This window comes from Balaenoptera musculus, chromosome 12 (assembly GCF_009873245.2).
Source record: "Balaenoptera musculus isolate JJ_BM4_2016_0621 chromosome 12, mBalMus1.pri.v3, whole genome shotgun sequence".
NCBI classification, from domain to species: domain Eukaryota; kingdom Metazoa; phylum Chordata; class Mammalia; order Artiodactyla; family Balaenopteridae; genus Balaenoptera; species Balaenoptera musculus.
The window spans coordinates 57298739-57307369 of NC_045796.1; the positions used below are offsets into that span (position 1 = coordinate 57298739).

The 8631-nt window shown below is 37.8% G+C and overlaps 1 pseudogene; it reads right to left on the minus strand.

Annotated features, from left to right (window-relative positions):
* Positions 1-6183: 6183 nt before the first annotated feature.
* LOC118905335 lies at positions 6184-8412 on the minus strand (annotated as a pseudogene).
* Positions 8413-8631: the final 219 nt, after the last annotated feature.

Sequence of the window (8631 nt, forward strand, 5' to 3'; positions counted from 1 at the left end):
TTTAAGATATATGTGAGACTTTTCCCAAAATGTAAGAAAGGATGCTCAACTTTTACACTGAAAGAAAAAGTTAATTGAAACATTGTACATATTGTCACGGATATGTAATCTAATGGATTAAAGGATACCAAATTTTATTGCTTTGAATTTGCAAGCTACTTTTCAGATTTTTTAAAACAAGATAGAAGAAATATATTTGATCTTTCTTTTAATATTTGAACCCATATTTTGAGTAAAATTGTTGTATCACTCAATGATCATTAGTGGGCAGATTTTCTCTTTTTTACTTATTTCAAATATATATATATATATATATATATATATATATATATATATATGCATGTTACTCTGGAAATATACACACTGTTACATTTTATCATAAATCAAATGCATATTACATTTATTACATTTTTGTTTCAGAAATTATTTCATAAAAAATAAAGCTTTAGCAACAGAAATATTTTAGTAATAGCATTTTGTAACAAAATAATAGAGTACTAATACTTTCAGAATTTCCCCTCTTCTTTGGTATAAAACATGAAAGAGCCATCTACCAGGCAGGAGAAGAGGATTCTTGTTAGGGAATCACTAGTTGATCGCCTTGGGAACACTTCTTTTTTTTTAAGTTGAGATGTAATTGACATATAATATTGTATTAGTTTTAGGTGTACAAGATAATTATTTGATAAATGTATGTATTGCAAAACGATTACCACAATAAGTTTAGTTAACATCCATCACTACAAACAGTTATAATTTTTATTCTTGTGATGAGAACTTTTAAGACATGCTCTCTCAGCATCTTTGAAATATACAATATAATATTGTTAACTATAGTCAGGAGGATGTGTATTACATCCCCAGGACTTATTTATCTTATAACTGGAAGTTTATACTTTTTGACCACATTCATCCATTTCACCCAATTTGTCCAATATCTTAACTTCAAAATCCAGTTTCTTCATCTAACCTGCTACACAAAAAGAGTTCTGCAGAAACTTGTAAATTTAAAGACTAGGTTACTGAAACCCCTCCCAATTCATTAACAGAATTCATGCAAATGAGCAATCATCAGGCTTTTTAAAAAAGTTTAGAAGTAAAGTTATTGTATATTGTGGCCATTGTTGGATCCAGGTTTATTATGACCCAAATCTTATACAATTTGCAGTCCCACTTTAAGGAAAATAATTCAAATCAGGCACAGGGCATCTTAGAAGTAGCCCATGCAAGTGAGAGTCTCCAAAACTTAAACTTCATTAGATTCTTGAAAAATTGATGAAAAAATGAAGGTAGATTAGAAGGAATTTGCTACATAGGATGGATGCAATGAAAAAGAGGAAAATAAGTGCCAGGACCCTGTGACTGAAGGCAGTATGGTATGTTCAAGGAGCTGAAAACAAAACAAAACTACAAAACAAAACTGTGTGGCTATAATAGGAGACATTTGGGAGAATGTGGGCATTAAACTTGATAAGTTTTACAAACGTGCTCTATAAGCTAGCAAAGGGTATACAGATATTGAAAATAATTGTATATTTAGCATCGCCTAGACATTGAGCAAGGGAAAGCATGATTAGCAAAGACACCAGTGGGGTAGAGATGGTCAGGAAACGTAGGGCTCCACAGGCCATTTTAAGGTGTTCTTTCCTCACATTATAGCAAATATAACTTTCAGAAAGTTTCAAATTGGGTAGGTAGGGATGAGGACAGAGCAAATGCGTACAAGTAGATTTGATTTCATCAAGACTAAAGTGGCTGTCTAGAGAAGGATTTAGAGAAGAGTAAGAGAAGCTGTTGCTGCCAAAACACGCAGAAATAGCGGTGGTTTAGACTGGGTGGCTACTGGGTGGTAAATATGGAGGAAGTGGACTGAGAGATATTTAGAAAGGAATATCTATAGGGAAATACAAGAGGTCAATGCCCATGATGACTTGGATTTTCAATTTACGTAACTAGACAAGTGGCAGAATATGGAAGAAATGCAGATAGAAGGAAAATTCAGTCTTGTTTCTTTAGTAATAGGTAGTTTTCAGTGATTCCAAGAGGTAAGACAAAATACATCCAATCAGTAGCCTCTAGCTATTTAAATAAAATGAAAAAAATCAGTCTCACCACATTTCAAGTGCTCAATAGCCACATGTAGCTAGTGACTACTGTTTTGGTCTGTACAGATATAAAACAATCCTATGATAGTGGAACATTCTGTGGAGCTGGACTGATCTAGATTAAACTTAAATTTGTGATTTGTCTATAGAGAGATGTACATAAAAATATTAGATGAAGAGTCACAGGCTAGGCTGAGACTTGCAGAATGTCATCATTCAATAGAAGTAAAATAGTTATGAAGGCCAGGAAAAGTTTGCATCATAAATCCAAGAAGAGAAAACTTCAAAATATAGGGAGTTGTGGACAGGTCTGAGTGCTTCTGAGAAGCTAAGTAAGATGAGGCAGTCAAAATATCCACTGGGTTTAGTGAGACTTCCCATTTCCAGAAGCATGTTATGGTATAAGCTAGAGAGGAGTGGCTTAAAGAACTAATGGGAGATCGGAGAATGAACATAACATTATGGATTCCTGGTTTTGAAAGGAAGGAGAGAGATTGCAGTAGCTTCAAGACCATGAAAGGTCAAGTGGGAGATCTATCTATCTATCTATCTATCTATCTATCATCTATCATCTATTTTATTTTTAAAAATTTTAGAAAGAGCAAAATGAATTTAACTTGAAGAAGAGTTATCCTGTTGAAAGGGAAGGGAGATAAATATACAAGAGGGAGAAGAAATAATCTACAGTGTAAAGTCCTTAGGAAAGAGAAGAGATTTAAGACAGAGCAAAAAAATGGAAAGATTATCCTGAGATAGATTCATACAATTTACCAGAGTTCCTGTGATTTTAACACCAACTGAGTCATCTTCAAATACATTTTTTTTTAATGAAGCATTCTGAACATCTGGTTTATAAACACACACAAAATATATTTTATTTACAGGTGTTTCTGTTTCCATACTTGCCTGTTGTTTATATTTGTTCTTCCATAACAGCTTCAGAGAAATGAGGCAATGAAGTTCAGTCAATCCCTGCAAGACTCCTCTGTATTTCTCCCACATGGCAGTTACTTACCAAATGTTCACTCTTTTCCCTCTCTGAGGGAATGGAACATTGTTAATGAGTTAGATTTTATAACTACATGGTCAGATTTATGTTTTAGGCAATTTCTTCCTCAGTTAAGTGGAGAAAATTTCTAAGCCAAAGAAAGACTGGAGTTAGGGAGGAGAGTAGAAGCGACTGCAATAAACCAGAAGAGAGATGATAACAGCCAGTGTCATCTGGGGTGAGAATAGGAGTGTCAAGACAACGAACAATAACAAAACCAGACTGGGATATAGAATTACTCAGAACAGAAAGAATTCCAGTAGCTTCCTAACTGTGCTGTCTTTTTAATATCTTGGTCTAAGATTTAATATTAGTAACAGGATTACAGTATGTATTAGTTCTGTCTAGTGTTTGTGTACATAGATGTATTATAGATACATAGTATATATCTACATACTGAATAAATATGGATTATCTATCTGCCTATTTGTAGCTATATGCATATGTATATATTAAAGTTAAAATGGAATCAAAATTTACCAAATTCTCATTTTTTGAGGGTTCAGTCTTTTTAATTTATTTGCCTTTATAGTGTTTCAATTTTTTTCAGATATATTCAAAGATTGATACATGAACCAGGTAGACAGATTTCAACTAATAAGTACAAAGCATTTTAGAAATTTAGAGTGGTTAGCCCAGCTAAGTAGTGGTTTTTATAGATGAAGCATTATGTTTGAGTTTGTTGTATTTTAGAACACATTAAGATACAAATTATAGACAATAGTAGAAAATCAAGAATATTTAAAAATGATGAGAATTTAATCATCTAAAATGTATACAGAAGTCTCAGCATATTGTGTTTTCCTAAAGTAGAGACCTATGTCTTCCCTGGATTTCCATGCTCCTCTAAGGCTTGGTAGGACTTAAGTTATTTCTTTTACACTATATGCTCCAATAATCATAAAGCTTAGTCGTGATTCTTTGTCCAGCTTTGGATTAACACATACAAGTGTATCCAATTGAATGCATTTTATTAGTAATCAAAATTAGCTCAAAATACCACAAATGGAACCAATCACTTTCACAACAAAATATGTTCTTTCTATCCATTTCTTATCTTGGCTGGTGTGCTCAGAATGTAACCAGTCACCAAGTCCAGAAACTTGAGTAAAAGCCTAAATTCCACATTCATCTTTACTCCACTATTTTAGTCAGAGGTTCTGATTCACTTATAATTTTTGTTTTATGATAATCTTGGTCTACTCCACTTCACTTGGCAATATTCCCTTTAATAACAAAGAAAGAGAAAATTGTAAGCTTAGTTCAAAGTTTATGTAAAATGTATTTCCACTATTTTAGCTATCTCTGTTTTCAGTCACATATGTTGTAAAAGCACCCACAGCCTCCAGCATGCTTTGAATATCCTGTGTCCAGAAATGGAGTCTATCCTGTGCACTCTCGTCTCCTCCATTGCATTAATAGACTAGTTGTAATGCTTTGGGAATTATTTGGGGAAATAACTCCCAGGGTGGTTCTGAACCGAAAATGTCTCCCAACTGCATGAACTCTGTCAGATAATCCCCCTAGGTACAACTTCTGACATTTTGTTCAATAATCACTTCATGCCCACTGCATTTAGTCTTCATTCTTTTTTTTCCTTCAAGTTTTAGCCCAGAAATTCCAAAAAATATATTTGTACTGGTCAAGAATAGAGTTACAAGTGGGGAAAATCCCTCAACTACACTATGAGGATCGTTGATTAGCATACTTTAAAAGAGCATGTAGGAAACTGACCCAATGTCACTACTGGAACCAAGGTTTCTCTACTCTGTTTCTATCTCCCTTTTGTCTTTACTTCCCTGTCATATCACTTAATTCTCCAAGCATGATAAAGATACTCTGAATGGTTGTGGAAACACTTTCCTAGAACCCTAGGTTTATAGTCTAAGAGCATTAGAAAAAGATTGTCTTCTATCATCCATGCTTAGAAATATGCTGGGGAAGACCTTTGATCACCTGACTTAGTCCTATGCCCACAATCATAGGCTAATTAACACGGTGTGTTAATGTGTGTAAGTTTTGTAACCAGAAGAATGAATAGAAAGGCAGACACAATTTTCAGCAACTGTGGTAGTTATAATAAACATATTTTATTTCAAAGATATGTTCAGCATATTTTATAATTTTTGATTTTGAATATTATCTTTAGTCAACACATATTTATAAAATGTGTTGTATGTGATTCTTCCATTTATTTACTGCAACAGAAAGGATAAGTAATCCCTTTCTTCTGCTTCTTGGTACATTTAGTCCTACTGCGTAAGAAAACAGCAGAAAAAAGACATTACCTTATTTATCTTTGTTCTTCCTGTAGTGACTAGTGATAAAGCTCAGCATGAATGAATATGTAGTGACTGATGCTAAGGTCATCATGGCATAGTATTTAAAGATGTGTGCTGAAAAGTCTAGCAGGCCTGATTTTATTTTTTATTTTTTTCCTGATACCAGTTTGTATTGCAAACTTTCCCCAACAATGCATCAAACATCAATCCAGTCCCGATGTCAGTCATGGGTACAAGTATAGCTGGAGGGTTTTTTTCCTCTTAAAGGGCAGGAGTCCTTTGAAATAGTTAGCGTAACTGTGGCTGACACATAAATAATCTGACACATTAATAACAGTACTTCTAGCTTCACATACTAACCTGGACTTCTGATCAAGATTAGCCCAATAAAGGAAGTCATCAAATAAGCCTAACAATTCTATTTTGAACCATATCTAGTTTGGTACCCTTCATCCTCCTCCTTTAGCATTTGAAGACAGCAGGCTGAGTTAGCAGATACTGTTTATGGACGCTTGAGGTTGTTTTTCTCAGTTCAATCTGTTTCATTGAGTTCTTGATAATAGAAATAAGATTTGCAGGGAGAGCAGGGGTACTGAGAAGGTCTGCACTGGATGGTCCCCGTGAGGCCAACAGAGAAGCTGCTGTCTGATTAGTTTCCAACTGAGTCACAGTTGTCTCTTGATGAGACAAGTTCGTCTTCTGTTCTGGTTTCCTTGGTCCTTTCTTCTTTGTAACGCAACAATGTCCTCTAGACTCCTGTGATAGGATTAGCTATGTTTACTGCTGTGCTCCCTGAAGGCCTGGGTGGATGGTTGACCAGATATGATGAGGAAACAACTCTGGTGACCATGGGCTTCGATGGTGGAGAAGTAGTTGGTTGTGGGGCAGTCTGAGGGATGCTTTTGCTGGACGCGCCCCTGGGCCGTCACTGGGATTTGCTTGTTGCAAGGAAACTTCGGGAACCTGTACGCTGGTCACAGATGCTGCCGTCACAGCTGGGGCAGGACTGCTTCTACCCTGAGCTCTGCCAGTCACTGGGTCAGTCTTCATAGAGCCAGGAAGTGAAGACACAGACGTGCTGTCTTCACTGTCTACAGACAAGTAGAGGCTGCCATCATCCAAAGCTATTAATCTGACACCTTCCGTCAAGTGTGTTTTCTTTTTCTGAAGCACATGATTAGGTAGTAGTTGATGAAGTTCCTTTCTTCTTAAATGCATTGCAGCAGTTTTCATATCCATCTCAAACATCTTACTATTTATTGCTTGCCTATAAACTGTATCTGTGAAAGACTGGATATCATAGGTGAGATCAATACTGAGAACTTCAGAGTTTTCTGGCTTTTTTAACACTAACCCAATCACCCACATTGTACAAAATTCTTCCTTGTCAGGATTTTCCTTGGGTGCTGGAAACGACTGAGGATTCACATGTGCCACTGTAATAAATTCATTCTTCTCCAAGCTTCCAACCAGGATTCGGATTTTTGATTCCACCAAGCCTGCCCATTTTAGATGTTGTTTTTCTGTTGGTGCACTTGCTAGAAGTACAATATAATGCTTGTACTTTTGAAAGAAGCTGGGAGCTTCAAAAACTTTGGACCACTTTGCCTTACTCAGCAAAATCTCATGTGTGGTAGCAAGCCCTTGCTTACACTCCTCAATCATGACCATCCTTGTTGAAACAGACACGTGGTAAGTGGAGTTCTTCTGTGGGTACGCTGGTGTAATTATAGGCATGAGATGGTACCTATCGCTGGGGTTTACTCTCGGGTCCCAGACAGGCAAATTAAGATTCCGTTTTTCAAGCTCTTTCAGTAGCACTGGATTTGGCCATTCCCATTCAGAAAACATCAAGAAAAATTTACATACAAGAGTTGATGCTATTGCATTTGGATAAAGCTGGCAAGTTCTTGCTCCTAGCATCGCCCAGGAAACACCTCCTAGGAAACCTAATATATTGTAATAGATATTGTGGCATTTGGCCCACAACTTGATGGCTCTCAGAGTTAATCTGAAGTTGTCAATGTTTGGTACCAGATGTAAAATCTCATCAGTTAGCCAGCAACCATTAAGACTTCTTATGCATCTAATATCTAAATTTTTAAGCAGACTGTCATCTCTTAGGTCCAAATCTTCCGGAATAGTCTGCAGTGCTAATCTTGCAAACAAAATAGCAATCTCTATCCCACTAAAACACAGTTTGATAACTGGTACAAATGCCTCCTCAACAGCCCTTAAAACCTTACTTCTTCATGTAGTTTCAATTTATCATAGAAGGAAGTGAAAAAGTCGCTTCGATCAACATCTTGGTGCCACGCACAACGTGTCGACATCTGCACCTTTCGTGTGCACCCTTAATCTATAAGAGCGGAATGTAAAGATTTTCCCTCCAACATTTCCTTTTTTTTTTTCCCAAGCATTTTTAAAATTTATTTATTTATTTATATTTTTTATTTTTGGCTATGTTGGGTCTTCGTTTCTGTGCGAGGGCTTTCTCCAGTTGCAGCGAGCGGGGGCTACTTTTCATCGCGGTGCGCGGGCCTCTCCCGTTGAGGAGCACAGACTCCAGACGCGCAGGCTCTGTAGTTGCGGCTCACGGGCTTAGTCGCTCCGCGGCATGTGGGATCTTCCCAGACCAGGGCTCGAACCCGTGTCCCCTGCATTGGCAGGCAGATTCTTAACCACTGCGCCACCAGGGAAGCCCCGAACATTTTCAATTACAGCTTGTGGAAGACTCTTGCTTTCACTGATTTCTCGTATCCATTCCTTTACCAGATTAGTTAATTTCTCCAAAATTAAAATCCTGCGCTACAGTTACTCTTCCTCTTCAAAAACCCCAAAGGGTTTCAATTAATTTCTGGGTGAGTACGCAGTCAGTCTCCCTGGGGGGTGCTAAGCTGATGGGGGAGGGGATTCCATAGTGCTTGGGCAGCGGCGGGATCTGTTGTGATCCCGGGCTGGTCACCGGAAACAGCATCACCTCTAGCGCCGGCCCCGCCACCGCAACCTCCGCAGCCGCAGCCCGGGTCATGATCCGCTGAGGCGGGAGGCGCGGGGCTCCTACCAGCCCAGGTCCGACCCGCTCCCGCCGCTTCAAGCGCCTCTCCGCCATCCGGTCGGCCCCAACATGGTGCCAGGGCCCTCGCCGCTGCGTTCTAGCAGGCCTGATTTTAAATGCTAGCTACGCCACAACTAC